The following is a 16,377-nucleotide window of genomic DNA, read 5'->3' on the forward strand; positions in this document are numbered from 1 at the left end:
GCCGCTCTGTTTTCCTCCACCCCATGAGCTTCTGGTTCCCAGGACGCCTCTGAGCTGAGAGCTGGACTTCACCTTCGCCACCTGCGCATCTCCGATTCTATTTGTTCCTCCGCCTGCTGGGTTCCTGCTTCCCAGGCTTTCTCACGGGTTTACGCCCTCACTGTAGCGCAGCTCATCTTCCAATAATTTCCTGAAAAATGGCAAAGGAAGTAGTGTCATGAGCTGAACTCTTTTAATTCTAGTACTTGTTACTTGATCGGGATTATATTTCCGGGTTGGAAATCCTTGTCCCTCACCCATTTGGGGGCGTGGCTCCATTGTCTGCCGGCTTCCCAACTTCCTGTTGAGAAATCTGTTCCCTTTCTCATAATCTCTGTCTCTGTCTCTCTCTTTCAGTCTTTCTGGAATTAGTTAGAATGCTCGCTTTAATTATGCTGTTCTGAAATTCATGATAATGTGCTTTGAAGTGGTTCTTTTCATTGATTATACTGGTAAATCCAGCTCTTCATTTTTGGAATATCTTCTCTCTCTTTCTCTCTCTCTTTTTTTTTTAATATAAAGTCTTCTCTCTGTTCTGTCTTTGGATATCTCCCTAGTTGTATGTTTCACCCCCCCAGCTTAACCCTGTAAACTGCTGGTCTTTCAGCTCTTATTCTTTTTAAAATCTCTGTGGCTTTCTGTTCTCTATGTTGGAAAATTTTCTCTTTATAACTTTCGGTGTATTTTTCATTTCAGTTATAACCTTTTCATTTCTACTGAATTCTTTCTTTCTACCTTGTCTCCTGTTTGCTTCCTGCCCTCCCTTAGCATTAATCCATCCTTATTTCTTAGTAAATTACAATGCATTATTTTTTGGAAGATTTTAATTATTGTGCTTTGACATCCTGCTCCCATGTTCCCTTTCTGTGCATGATTTGGCCTCTGTCTTGCAGGCCAAAGGCACTTAAATGTTGGGTGGTAAATTTGAGAGGGGGGCACGGAAAGGCTAATGGGAGGCTCTGCTTTTGGGCGGAGCTTGTCGATGACTGAGTGTTGCCATAGAGTGATTTGGGCAAATATCCAGAAGTTTCTTTGAGGGAACCACAGGTGTTCAGTGTCTGAAGGCCACCACTCTGAGGCTATCTGGGGAGACCCCTCCACTGCCCCCCTGCTTTTGAGTGAGTGGAACAGCAGATGCCATCACGTAGACTTACCAGGTCTTCTCAGACAGCCCCGCTCCTGCCCCACCATTCCAGGACACAAGATTGTCACTCAGTTGAGCTCACCCAGCCAGACGACTGGGAGCTTCAACTGCTCCTTGGCCAGAAAGTTGACCCATTTCCTTATTGACCATACTCAGCCCAGTACTGGGACTCTGGGCACGTGGAGCTCCAGACAGTCTGGGGTTCAGTATGTTGGACATGGCCCTTCTTGCTGGTATCCATTTCCGCAGGAACTTGAGGTCCTACCTTACGGGTCCTTCTCCTCTGTTTCCCTTACAACCTGTTACACTTGTTAGCATTTCTCGCTCGGCACGATCTCTTTAGTAAGTACTCTCCTTTCTGGACTTGAGCCCTGCTTGCTGCTCCTTCTTTCCTTTTGGTACAGATGAGCGGGGAGCAGCGACAGAAGTGAGAATTGCACTTGCCATGTGTGTTCATGAGCTCTTTGGTAACGTCGATGGCCTTGTCGGCTCATTGCCTTGCTGTCTCCCTTGGGAATGTGGAGCATGCTTTCCCTAAGTTCTCTGTCTTAGTATTTCCATCTGCTGGTTCACTCCCCAAATGACTAAAACAGCTAGGACTGAATCTGGCTGAAGCCAGGAGTCAGGAACTCTGTCTGGGTTTCCTGAATGGGTGACAGGAGCCCAAGCACTGAGCCATCATCTGCTGCTCTAAGGATGCATCAACAGGAAGGTAGATCCAAAGCAGAGGAGCTGGGCCTTGAACCTGTACCCCGACAGGGGATGCCAGTGTCACCAGCAGCAGCTTAACCCACTGCACCACATCATCCCTTGCCTCTTTTCCTTAGGCTGTGTGTTTTACGATACATGTTTGTCCTCTGCCTTTCTCTTATGTTGAGTTGCTACTGAAGAAAGCATTTTGGGGCTGGCACTGTGGCACAGCATGTTAAGCCACTATCTGCAGTGCCAGCATCCTACGTGGGCACTGGTTAAAATGCAAGCTGCTCTTCTTCTGATCCAGCTCCCTGCTTATGGCCCGGGAAAGCAGTGGAAGATGACCCAAGTCCTTGGCGCCTCCACTCACATGGGAGATCTGGACTAAGCTCCTGACTCCTGGCTTTGGCCTGGCCCAGTCCCAGCCATTGTGGCCATTTGGGGAGTGAACCAGCAGATGGGAGATCTCTCCATGTCTCCCTTCTCTCTCTGTAACTCTGACTTTCAAATAAAATAAATAAATATTTTAAAAAAGCAAGCAAGCAAGCAAGCATTTAGACCTCAGCCATTTGTGTGATCTTTCCTGCTCATGGCTCACTTTTCAGTAATGCAAAGACCTGTGGGCGATAGAATCACCTTCCCAGACCTACTGTTTGCTCCTGACCATGGCTTCCGAGTGTGCAGAGGAGAGAAGCCCGTGTTTCTCACACGCTCCCCCTGCTTTCTCCGAACTGTGCTGCCAGCCACGTCCTTGAAGCCCTGTGGGTGATTTATTCCACTGGCTCGATATTCCCTGGCTGTCAGTATTTCCAGAGCCATTTCAGGGTTTTGACTCATCCTCCTTGAACTCCAGTGAGAAAATCCTGCAAAGTTCCATATGTCCAAATGTCAAGTAAGAAGAGACAGCATGATTGAAGTGGATGAGCTGACTGGCCCGCAGCCCCAAGCCTCCGCCTCCCCTTTAGCTGGGCCCTGTTCAAAGAAACGGAACCAGGAGTGCAAACACCCAGGCTTTGCAGAAGCCTCTTCAGTCACCCTGGGTCTCTCAAAGGTCGTGCTTCTGTGATGTGTTCACACAGGCCCTTGGCTTCTGACTGCAGTGCAGGGCAAAACTAGCTGAGCAACCTCCAGTATAGAACAGACCTGCAGGAGACATAAGATTGCCCTACGTGAGGGTTGACAGGAAGGGGGCAGGGAGCAGGAAGAGCTCTCAGGAGAACAGAAGATGCTCCCTGGAGCCAGCCAGCCTCAAGGAGGCCACAGAGCAGGGCATGTGTGTGTATTCTGCTTACCTACTGCTGCAGAACGAGCCAGGACTTATAGCTTAATACGGCGATTGGCTGTTCTCTCTCCTGGTTCCATGGATTGACTGGATTCAACTAGGCAGTCTGACCTGGGGTCAGTGTAGCAGCTAGAAGGAGGCTGAAGCTGGAGTCAGGAAAAGGCTGAAAAGCCATGATGGCTCCCTCCAGGGCTGGGGTTGATGCCGGCTGTTGGCTTGGTGCTGGAGCTGGGACCTGCAGAACCTACACACGGCCTTTTCATATGCTTTGGGCTTCCCTCATCATGGTGGCCATGTTCTAAGAAGGAAATTCCAGAGCATGGACTTTCTAGAGGACCAGGTGGAAGCTGCAAATATTATTATGACCCAAGCTCGGAACTCCCCAAACTTTGTCTCCTCCTCATCCCACTGACCAAGCAAATCACCAAGTCTGTCCCAGACAGAAGGGGAAGGGAACTAGATTTGACTTTTAGATGGGAAAACAGCCAGGTCGGCTTGTAGGAGAGCATGTGGCAGCCACAGGGGGAGGTGTGGGGGACATCCAGGAAAGTGAAAGTGGGTGCCACTCCCTGCCTCTTGCCCTGGGAGGGAGCGAGCACAGCCTGAGTCTTCCTAAGGGTAACTGTACTGCTAGGAGTGCATGGAGGGTGGGCCTGCGGAGGGAGCGCTCCACCTCTGGCCTGCCAAGGTCACTGCATGCTGCTTAAATGTCCCACCCCATGAACACAGGAAGAGTCTTGCTGGGTGATACCTCCAGCACCAAACTGAGGTCAAGGGCCCTGCTCTCTGCCATGGCCTCAGGTGTGCTGTGCTGACCTGCACTGCAGCCCATGGGCACCTGTGTCCACCCAGGGCTTGCCATGGAGCCCATCACACACCCCTCTGTCCTGTCTTATCCTCATTTGGCTGTGATTTTGTCTGGTGGCGAGCACTGACTCAATGAAGCCGATGGCAAAGAGGAGCTGGACAGGAGCTCTTCTCCAAGGGAAGAGGCTGGTGTGGGCAAGCAGAACCAGCCACAAGAGGCCCACTCCCTCCAAATGAGCAAATGGCAAACACCCCTGGGTGTGCCTGCCTGGACTGATTTTGGAGGCTTGGCCTGAGACATCTGGATATATACATTTCCTGTTGGCTCTATTAGCCAAGAAAATTAACTTTTTTTTTCTTCATGGATGTGCAGAATGTGCTGCTGTCTGCAATACTGAGACCTGCTGCCCACCCTTGGTGCTCTCCATGGACAGAGACTGGCAAGTGCATGACTGCCTAGGCTGGACTCAAGGGAAATAGAGCAAAGCCTTTTCCTGGAACAGGATCCTGGCATGGGGACCAAGGTGGAGATGAGGGCACACACAGTTCAGGAGTCCCCAGCAGACAGGGCAGCAGTCCCACACAGAAGCAGGACAAGGTGTGTTCCTGGAGATGGCCGAGGAGCCACTTGGGTGCTCAGCCACCAGCTCTGGCTCCTTGATTCCTGAGTCACCAGGAATGTCTGATGGGTTCCAGGCCCCTTCCCAGTGCCCCCTCTTCAGTCACATCTATTGTTCTGGGGACACTCTGGTCTTAGTTTTAGAAGACATAAAGGGGAAGAGGAAACAAAAGGAAAAGTGACAAGTCTTTTTCATATATTGCCCCGTTGAACATGATTTGCACAATAGGAGTATTGTTTTATTTTGACAGAGAAACAGGCTGGCTAAAGGCATGCTTGTGATCCTGTTGTGTGTAGAACGCCCTGTCCCCTGTCTTCCCCCACAGGGCTTACACAAAGCCTCACTTGATGATGGCAGGGGTAAGGGCTCTGCTCTTACTCTGGGGAAAGCAGAGATTGGGCCAGGGTGGGCTCCAGAGGCTGTTCTGTGCCACAGCTGCACACGATGGCACTGTGGGGTCCACCATGGTTATGGCTTCAGTTTTGTGTTGAGTCTCCTCCCCCTGACTTCTCTCTGCCACCCACGCTGCCCTGTAGTCTCTGTCATTGGCACGGGAGTGCCCTTGGGTGTCTGTGGTGAGGCCAGAGTCGTCATGTGCAGCTCCAGTCCCATGAACCTGACCTCTGCTCTGAAGCCCTGTCTTCTCTGGCTGAATGCTGGAAGGGAATACATCTTCCCACATCAGTCCTTTCCCACCACTGACCGTTGCTTTGAGACTTACCTGAATGTTTTGGGAAAATGAACCCCATGAGAAGATGCCAATTTCCTTATCAATTGATTACAGAGAATCTTCTTGGGATAATTTGGGAAAATACAAATTCGTGTTTTTCTTTGAAACCCAAGGCACAGTCACTTGAGCTATGCTGTGCTGTAAATGCCAACTGGACTGACACCAACACAAGTTAATGGCTTTTTCTTTCACATCTAGAAGGGTTTTGATGGCAAGTCCTGAGTTTGACCTAGAAACATGATTAATAGCAGCATGAGGGCTGTGAATCATGTGTGAGCCCATAGCCACAGGACTCACATATGGGAAAGTCATAGGAAAGTGACAAGGAAAGGACACCACCATTAACAAATCACAAATCATCCTGCAGAACCCCCTTCTGCCCAGTGGGGATCAAGCTCCCTCCAGATGTCTTGGATGCAGAAGAGGTGATGAGTCCAGCACCAGATGGAGTGGGGAGACCTGGGCCCACAAATTCAACAAAGCAACCTCTCTCTCTCTCGCTCTCACTCTCTCTTTCCCTTCCCATCCACTCATTTTTCCCCCCTTCCTTCCCTCCCTTTTCCCTTTCCTCCCTTCCCTTCTGTCTTTCCTATCCCTTTTCCTCCCAGTCTTTCTCATCCTTCCCCCTTTCCTTCTTTCTTCTCCCTCCTTCTCTTCATTCTTCCTCCTCTTCTCAATTCTGCCCCCTTCTCTCTTTCCCTTTTTCTCTTGTGAGGTCTATCAACTAACATTCTGTATTATGGCAGGAAAGCTGTCAACTTACCCTAAAGGAATTAACCCACGGAAGCAGATGGGGATGCATTTTTACCAAGCCTCAATCTAAAGATCAAAACATTAATTCTGTTTGTATTTTATCAGAGGGAGGGAGAAAGAGCAAGAGAGAGAGAGCGAGAGAGAGAGAGAGAGGTGGTTGCCAAAGGCTTGGAATGCAGCTCCATCCCTGAGAACAAAGAGTGGGTGATGACTTGAAGCCAACCTCCCACATCTCTGGCGCTCCTTGTGGACGTGGAGAGACAGTCCCTGTGTGGTTTGGCTGCCATGAGGCTGTAACTTAGCGTTCACTGGCTCAGTTCCTTGGAGTGATGGTGAGCAAGGTGTGTGGGAACCAGAAGTTCAGGATTTTCGCATGTCTGCTCAAGAAGAATGGGGGAAATGAATGGAAAGGTTTTGCCACAATTTTCTCCCTTTCCTTAACGTGTTTTATCACCACAACCTAAGAGCGATCTCCACAAGCTGTACAATGACTCTCACAACCAGTGCAGTTACCATGGTGGTCTGCAGAGTCACCTCCATGAGTTGGGAGATGAAGACGGGAGATTCCCTTTCATCCACCCTATAAATATAATTGGAGTACCTTTGGTTGGAAAAAGAAAATGGAAGCCACGAGTTCAAAAGAAAATAAATCAGGATGTGGGGAAAAGATACCTCAATCCACTGCTGGTGGAATGTAAACTGGTATAATCACTGTGGAATGGAGGTATCTCAGAAATCTGAATATAAGCCTACCATATGACCCAGCCATCCCACTGCTGGGATTTTACCTAAGGGAAATGAAATCAGCATATGAAAGAGTTGTCTGTACCCTCATGCTTATTGCAGCCCAATTCACAATGGCTAAGACATGGAACCAACCTAAATGCCCATCAGCTGAAGACTGGATAAAGCAATTATGGGATATGTATTCTATGGAATACTACACGTAGTAAAAAAAAAAAAGAGAGAGAGAAATCTGGTCATATTTAACAAAATGGATAAATGTGGAAAACATCATACTTATTGAAATAAGCTAGTTCCAAAAGGATAAATACCGTATATTCTCCCTGATCTGTGATAACTAACAAAGCACCTAAAATGTAATCTATAGAAATGAAATTAATACTTTGAGATGCAATGACTTTGAAAAGCTTTTGTCTTGACTGTTGAGGAACAGTTTTTTTTTTTTTCATACAATTTGTTGAATTCTTTACTTACTATAGAAGTAATCACATGTGTATAAAGTTAATTGAAAATAGATCTTAGTAAAAGATAAGAATGGGAATAGGAGAGGGAGGAGGAGGAGGGGTGGGAGTGTGGGTGGGAGGGTGGGTACAGCGGGAAGAATCACCATAATCTAAAGTTGTATTTATGAAATGCATGAAGTTTGTATTCCTTAAATAAAAGGTTTCCGGGGGAAGGGGAGCAGCACAACTAGGGAAGTCCTTGAATCACTGGATAAAGCCTCAAATACAGAAGGTAGGTGTGGAAAAGCAGTGGGGAGTGGGGTTCACTAGGGAGAGGAGACTGGAGCTGCTGGGATCATCTGTTCTCTGCTGGGACCTTCTGGGCCTATCTCTGCCACATGCTGACTGCCACGTGGTGCAACACAGCTGTTGGCATGGCTGCCTTCCCACCCCATCGGACTGTGAGTTCTTGGGGGCGGTGCCCATCTTTGTATTTCTGACATTGAACGCTGGGTCTGGTGTGTAGTAGGTGCTCAGTATGTATTTGCAACATGAATGGATGCAAAGTGCAGAGCACTGCAAGGTGAATCCAGGAAAGAGTGAAGATGGCAACAGACATTTACTGAGGTCTTCCCATGGGCGGGGATATAAAACCAGGCCCCACGGCTGTAGAGAGGACACTATTCCCATAAGTGATTAGAACCCTAAGTTATTTTCTTACATAATAATAAAATACAAGGTGGGCATTGGGCCCAGCTGTTAAGCTGCCAGCCGGGATGCCAGCATCCTGTATCAGAGGGCCAGAGTTTGAGTCCTAGCTATGCTCCCAATTCCAGCATCCTGGTCATGGGCACCCTGGGAGGCAGCAGGTAATGGCTCAAACAGTAGGGTCCCTGCCACCCAGGTGGGAAACCTGATTAAGTTTCTAGCTTCCTGCCTTGGCCTGTCCCAGTTCTGACCTTGGTGAGTACTTCTAGCCTCTGCTTGTACAATCTTTACAGATTTTCTGCTGTCCATCCTCCTGCCCTGAGGGCATAGTAAGTATATTCATGCTAAGCCATTGCCTGCTGGAGAACATGATACCAAAAGTTCTGGGGAACTTAACACTACACAAAGCATTGACACCCATTCCATCTAACAATCCTCACAATAGACCAGAGAGATTAGAAGAACAGACATATTTATTTTCCATATTTCTTGCAAGAGAAAATGGGAACTCAGAGAATTTGCATTGCTCACCCCTAAACCTATTGCCAATGAGTTAGCCTGGATTTGTCCTTAGAAGAGTGTAGGTTTCATTACTGGAGGGACCCAGACGTTTTAGGGGAGGTAGAAGACACACTCCATAGATGGAGAACACTTGGAAGGATGTGTCCAGGAGCTGGGGGAGACAGTGCATGTTTCTGCTGTAGCCTGGGGTGTTTGGTGGGAAGCCAGTGAGTGGGAGGGATCCTGGCTTAGAAATTTCAGAGGACGTTCCCTTTTATGTGTACCTCCCTGAGTCCTTGTGTTTTAATTTTAAATGTTATTATGTGTGTGTGTGTGTGTGTGTGTGTGCGAGAGAGAGAGAAAGAGAGAGAGGAGGGGAGAGAGGAAGGGAGAGAGAGAGGGGGAGAAAAAGAGAGAGAGAGAGAGAGAGAGAGAGAGAGAGTGTTCCCATCAAATGGTCTATTTCCCAGATGCTGACATCTGGGCTGGGCTGGGCTGGGCTCCAGCTGGAACCTAGGAACTCAACCCAGGTCTTCCACGTGGCTAGCAGAGATTCAACTACTTGGGCTAAAATCTGCTTCTTCCCAGAATCGGCATTAGCAGGAAGATGGAGTCAGGAGCAGGTGATACTAAAATCCAGGCACTCTGATATGGAATGCAGGCATCTTATCTGTCATCTTAACCATTAGGCTAACTGCCTGTCCCAGAGCATGATATAGTTTTTAAGGCTTTATTGATTTATTTGAAAGGCAGAGCATGAGAGAGAGGGAGAGAGTGCATCCATCTTCCATTCTCTGGTTCACTCCTTAAATGTCTGCAATAGCAGAGCTGATCAGGATGAAGCCAAGAGCCAGGAACTCTATCTTGGTCTCCCACGTGGGTGGCAGGGACCTAAGCATTTGAGCCCTCTTCTGCTGCTTTCCCAGGTGCATTAGCAGGAAGCTGGATTGGAAGTGGAGCAGCCAGGACTTGAATTTGCACTCTGAGATGCCAGTGTTGCAAGCAGTGGTTTAACTTGCTAGCCTGATGTTTTTTGATTATCGCGTTATGTTACACACATCACTGGTTCATCTGCTTTGTAGTATCCTTTGTTTGATCAGAGAAAAGTCTTGGCTTTTCTAAATGATTGAATCTGATCAATGTGGGTTATACCAGAAAGCCTCCCTTAGTTAAAATCAACTCATTCTGGGGATCAGCATTATGGTGTAGTGGGTAAAACTGCCACCTGCAATGCTGGCATCCTGTATGGGCACTGGTTCAAGTTCTGGCTGTTCCACTTTGCAATCTAGTTCCCTGATAATGCACCTGGGAAAGCAGTGGAGGATGGCCCAAGTGCCTGGATCTCTGTATCCACGTGGGAGACCTGCAAGAAGCTCCTGGTTCTTGGCTTCATTCTGGCTCAGCCTTTCCTCTTGGGGCCATTCTGGGGAGTGAACCAGAAGATGGAGGATCTCTTGTCCTCTGTTTCTCCCTCCCTTTCTCTCTCTTTCTTTCTGTAACTCTGCTTTTCAGATAAATGAAGTAAATCTTTTAAAAATTTATTAAAAATTTATTCATTCTAGACTTTAGTTGCCTAAGAGGACTTCAAAAAGTTTGTGGAGATGAAATGAAATTTATGGTGCCAAAATATTTGAAACTCATGCTAATTTTTGCATAGTGCACATTTTCCATGAATTGTTTTAGGACCCCCTCAATACCAAGTACCTCCAGAGCAATATGCTAGAGATATTTGGTTGAATAGCTTGGGGTTTGTAGCCCAGCCAAGTGCACACATCACAAAGGCCAGCCCAGCAGCTGAGGCCATTTCCCTTCCCACCTCTCAACCCCTCACTCCAGCTGTGGCTGGGGCTCCACACTCAGGGGCTGCAGCCACACTGTGGCTCAGGCCCCAGACCCAGCATGGCTCTCTGAGGGCCTTGTGCCTGGGAGAAAGGGTGGCCAGGTCAGGAAATGTGAGCAAGCCTGATTTCCAGTCCCCCAAGAGCCAGGGCCGTGTGACCCAGAACAGGGAGGGACCGGGGTGGGGGTGGAAGAAAAGAGAGGACTTGACCCTGGTTGCCTTGGAAAGACTCTAAAGAATTCTGGAAAGGCCCATCCACTTTATCAACAGGAACTTGGCCATGGAGGAGTGAAATAAAGTGCAAATTCAGCTTTCCACTTGGAGGGGAGCCTCTGGAGCAAGATCCAGATGTAGGATCTGCAGAAATCTTCATCAAGTTGCCTCGACTTTTCCTCAGCTGCTGCCCAGAGCCCTGACTCATCCCCACGGGGGCGTCTGGCCTGCAGACCTCAGTTCTCGGACACTGGGGAGACCCAACCTCTTTTGTGATGCGTTCTCTGCTTATGTCAAATGGACGCTTGTACAGAAATATGCGGTAACTCTCTGATGCTTCTCTGTGCTGGTTGCAGGACCCGTGGGATTGCAAGTGACATTTCATTCTGGAGCTAATGATCTCTGGACTGGCTACTGCAGATGTATCAACACTGAAAGCCTTCCCCTTGTGTTGCTGCCAAGCTTCCTCATCCCTCATCAGTTATTTGTCCTCCCTCCAGCACAGGGTATGTTGCAATGGTTGCATTTCTTGCCAGATTCTCAGCACTCCTCATCCTGCCCATGCTATGGATGTCTCAGAGTCTGCCTTCTCTTAGCAGGGAAGCCTGCAGCCAGCGGATCACTGAGGGACCCTGGTTTCATCAATAATGAACTTCGGGATCCAGGAATGCTGGAGCTGACTTATTAGGTACCTGGATCAATGTAAGTAGCTGAGGCATGGAGGCGACTACAGAAGACAAAAACAAAGCAAATAGCCTGTCAACGGCTTTCCTTGTCAGACTGTAAACTGGCTTCAAGCCGCGTCTACCTTCCCTGGAGGAAAGCACAAAAACATGGAATAGAGTCTGTAGTTCTCCCATCAATTCCTCTCACTTGTGTCAATCAGCAGCCCTCTTAGCATTGCTGCCCTTTGCTCCAGGGTCTTGGTAGTCAGTCCTTCACGAGGTCACAGAGTGAGGGCTCGGTACAAAGACATGGGTGGGGGTGGGGAGGGCGCTGGACAAAGAATGATACTGCAATCCAAGTCTGGTCTGCCACCTGTGTTCTCTTACAAATATTATCTTTCTAGAGCAGGTTTAGTTTCCCAGCAAAATTGTGAGGAAGTTACAGACATTTCCCATATACTCTTTGTAGCCTCCCCTGTTGACAACATCCCTCACCAGAGTGGTGAGGTTATTACCGTGGATGAGCCTGCACTGATGCATGATCACCCAAGTCCATGGTTACATTAGAGCTCACTCTTAATGGTGCTGTGCATTCCATGGGGTTGGACAAATGTGTCTGACATGTATCCAACATTGTAGCATCCTGCTGAGTAGGTTCAAAGCCTTGAACATTCCTGGTACCCCACTGCCTCATCTCTCCCTGCCACCTTCACCCCAACAAACTCTGCCAGTCACTGACCATTGATGTTTTCCAGAACGTTATTTAATTGTAATGGTAGCCTTTTAAGACTGACTGCATTCAGTTAGCAACACAGATTTAAGTTTCATCCAAATCTTTTCATGGCTTGATAGATATATTTTTTTAGTACAGAAAAAAATATGACATTGTACTATGGCTTATTTATCCATTCACCAACTGAAAAACATACTGATTGCACCCACATTTTGGCAATGAAGAATAAACACCCATGTGCATGTTTCATCTCAGCCAAAGATTTCAAATCCTTCAGGTACATACCAAGGAGCCTCATTGTTGGATTGTGCAGTAAGAGTCATGTTAGTCTAGGAATATGCCTTGAAACTGGTTTCCAAAATGGCAGCCCACGGTTGTTCCCACCAGCAATGATTCAGAGTCCCAGTTGCTCCACATCCTCTGCAACGTTTGATGCTCTTGGTGTTCTAGATCTTGGCCATCCTAACAGGTGGGTGGTGGGGTCTCACTCTTGTTTGGATTTTCATGTCACTATTGCTAGATGATGTGCAGCATCTCTCCTATGCTTATTTGCCATCTGGATATTTTCTTTGCTGAAGAGATATGCAAGGACTTCAAAAAGTTCATGGAAAGTGCATACTATAACAAAACTATGCAAGGATTTCAATTTGTTTTGCACCAAAGTGAACTTGTATTCACTTGTAGTAACAAACCTGAACCTAGTTTGTGGCACTAGCAAGGACCAGACACCAGCTTGAAAAGAGTGCCTATAAGAGCAACACGAATGCTTTAAATTTTTTTTTTCATTTTATTGAGAGAAAGAGAGAAAGAGAGAGAGATAGAGAGAGAGATCCCATCTGCTGATTCACTCCTCAAATGCTTGCAATAGCCAGGGCCAGTGCAGGCCCAAAGCTGGAAGCCAGGAACTCAATCCAGGACTCCCACCTGGGTATCAGGAAACTAAGAATTTGCACCATCGTTACTGCCCCCTTGGGGTCTACATTATCTGGAAGCTTGAAATAGGAGCTGGATCCAGGACTCTAACCTGTGTACTCTGATGTGGGATGCAGGCATCTTAACTGCTAGGCCAAACGTCTGCCCCTGCTTTTGCTTTAAAGCTCATGTTGGATAGAGCTAGGAAATGCATTCCTACTATGTGCCTAAAGGAGGGAAAGACTCTAGACAGTCTGATACCAATTGGTAGCCATTTTTTTATTTTTGACAGGCAGAGTGGACAGTGAGAGAGAGAGACAGAGAGAAAGGTCTTCCTTTGCCGTTGGTTCACACTCCAATGGCCGCGGCGGCCGGCGTGCTGCGGCCGGCGCACCACGCTGATCCAATGGCAGGAGCCAGGTACTTCTCCTGGTCTCTCATGGGGTGTAGGGCCCAAGGACTTGGGCCATCCTCCACTGCACTTCCTGGCCACAGCAGAGAGCTGGCCTGGAAGAGGGGCAACCAGGACAGAATCCAGCGCCCTGACCGGGACTAGAACCTGGTATGCTGGCGCCACAAGGCGGAGGATTAGCCTAGTGAGCCGTGGCGCCGGCCGGTAGCCATTTCTTAATAGTGTCTTTTCAACCTGGCCAATTTTTGCAATTGTCCTATAGTTTCTTGTAGAGTTTTTATATTTTCTCTTTTTAGAGAGTTGAGGTCTATGAAAAAACTGATATATGAAGCTTACAAGCTGCACTGTCCAACTCCTACTCCTTTCTATTCAGCTTGATCTGTGATTTTGTGAATGAGCTGTATTATAGGCTCCTACCTTAACTGTGATTGTGCTTTGGTAAATTTCTCCTTGCAATTATATTTATCTATGTTTGAAGTTGATATGGCAAGACCTAATACTTTTTTTTAATATTTTATTTATTCATTTGAGAGGTACAGTTATAGAGAGAGGGAGAGACAGAGAGAAAGGTCTTCTATCTGTTGGTTCACTCCCAAAATGGCTGCAATGGCCAGAGCTGGGCTGACCTAAAGCCAGGAGCCAGGTGCTTCTTCTGGGTCTCCCACGCAGGTGCAGGAGCCCAAGAACTTGGGCCATCTTCTACTGCTTTCCCAGGCCATACCAGAGAGCTGGATTGGAAAAGGAGCAGCCAAGACTAGAATCAGTGCCCATATGAGATGCTGACACCACAGGCAGAGGCTTAGCCTACTATGCCACAGTGCCAACCTCAAGACTAATTCTCAATACATCCTTTGCTGTATATCTCTATGAAAAATGATAAAAATATTGCATGCATGCTTTCTTGTTCCTGGCCATCTTTACTGGCTGATAGGACTTGACACTGCTAGGTTTGATCTATTTCCTTCTTTAGCATTATTGTAGGCCATGACAGTCATATTATCCATGGTTTACTTCTGAGCACAGAGGATTCCTCAGCCTGGATGGCTGTGCACCTGCCGCCATTCCAGATAGCGACCTCAAAGTCTGGCCTCTCCCTATGGTTCTTGCTGCACACAGAAAAAGTGAGGCACATGTTGAGGCCAAACAACCCTGCAAGACACATTGTGGGGAGCAACTCGGACTAGACTAAGTTACTGGAATTAAGACTTATTCTATGCATCTGCTTTCCCACAATATGGCGCTGAGAAGGGAAACAGCTTCTACACAGCTGCCTCCAGTTCAACCAATAAACTGTAGGACTTGCTCCTGATTGGAGGAGAGCAGCGTACTCGGCGTGTGGGTAGCAGAGTTGGGATTGGTGGAAGAGGACTATAAAGGAGGAGAGAGACAACATGCACCAGGAACATCTAAGGGGAACATCTATCTGTAGGAACACCTGTGCAGCCCCCGAGAGAGCCGGCCGGCGGTGTGCCGCTCCCCCGCGGAAGTGGGGAAAAGTGGCAGGGGGAACCGCCCTTCCACGGAGGTGGAAGGGACGGTAGCCAACCCGGGAAGAACCAGCAGCAAACCTGGGGAGGGCCGAGCAGACGAAAGAACAGCGCAGGGTCCTGTGTCGTTCCTCCACGAAGAGGGGGAGCGACAACACATGATCACCGGAAGCTCCCCAGGGTGGGCTTTTGTGGTGCAAATTCTGCCATTAGAAATTATCTGTCTAGGTTCTGTGTCTTGCCACTTGACTCATGGCTGAGCTCCTGGGGGAACTCTTGGGGAACAGTGGGACAGGTGAGCTTTTTGTCATTCACCTGTGTACCATTAGTGCCTCATGTCCTGGGAGCTAAGCCACACCATGGGGACGGATACCAGAAGGATATCAGCTGGTTTGTGGAGCACCTTGCACTTGGTAGCTCAGTTCATCCTTAAATCTAGAGTGATCTAGTGTGGATAGCATAGAGAGAAGTATGGGGTATCCTTAAATCTGACTGATGACAGAATCACCTGCAGGGGTTTGATACATATAGATTCTTGGACTCCAGTCCCTTAAGTTGGGGTCTTAGGGGCTGTGTGCAGCCCGGAAGTCTGTATGTTTGAATATTCATTTATTGATTTTAGAGGCAGAGAGACAGAGACAGAAAGACAGGTAGACAGCTAGCTCCCATCTACTGGTTCACTGCCCTGATGCCTGCCATGGCCGGGACTAGGTCAGGCTGCAGCTAAGAACTGGGAACTCAATCCAGGTCTCCCATGTGGGTGGCAGGAACTAAATCACTTGAGCCATCACTGCTGCGTCCCAGCATACACAATAGCAGGAAGCTGGAATAGGGAGTGGAGCCAAGATCGGAACCCAGGCACTCCAGTATAGTACGCAGACATCTTAATTCCTAGGCCAAATGGCCACCTCAGTCTCTGTGCTTTAACAAGGACTGGAGGTGATTTTGAGGAGTGACAGGTTGTACCAAACACAAGTCCATGGCCAGTGGCTTCTGAAGCAGCGAGGCTGCTGGCTTCTGGGTCCTGGCTCTGCAGAATCTGCGTGAGGAACTTAGGCGGCTCTGGCCTCTGTAGTTTTGCAAAGCTCTTCTGTTGATCCTGTTGACCAGGCAGGTAGAGAAGCTCCTGCAATAGAGGTGAAGATCAGAAGGTCAAAGCAGCACCTGGGAAGGAAGGACCCTGGGGTGGGCAGAGGTCAGGGGAGTCCACTGTGTGAGGATCAGCAGGGCTTTAGAGCCTGAGCCTGGAGGACTTCAGTGTGTCTGAGCCCTAGCAAGTGTCATTTACAAGCACAGCACAGGCAAGACAAAGGGGCTGGGAGGGGGAAGGGCGACCCTGAATTTGGGCATTTTGAGTTTGAGGTGCCAGTGTGTTATTACTGTAGAATCCCTCTGAGGAGTTGAAACAAGGGGGACTGACACGGGGAGAAGTCAGCCTGGAGAGCCAGAGCTGCCCGCACCGGCGAGGCATTACATTTGTGGAAGAGATAATGCTCATCATTGGTGGTGACATTCTTGCTGGTGCCATTTGTCTTTGCTGTTATCTTTTATCATGCATGGTGACATTTGTCACTGATGCCTGTCAACGCTTGTTGTCCGTGAACTGAGCTTGGTAAAAGGAGAGCTGGCTCCTTTGGAAAGCCTTGAGTGG

The sequence above is a fragment of the Oryctolagus cuniculus genome, chromosome 10 (assembly GCF_964237555.1).
Source record: "Oryctolagus cuniculus chromosome 10, mOryCun1.1, whole genome shotgun sequence".
Taxonomy (NCBI): Eukaryota; Metazoa; Chordata; class Mammalia; order Lagomorpha; family Leporidae; genus Oryctolagus; species Oryctolagus cuniculus.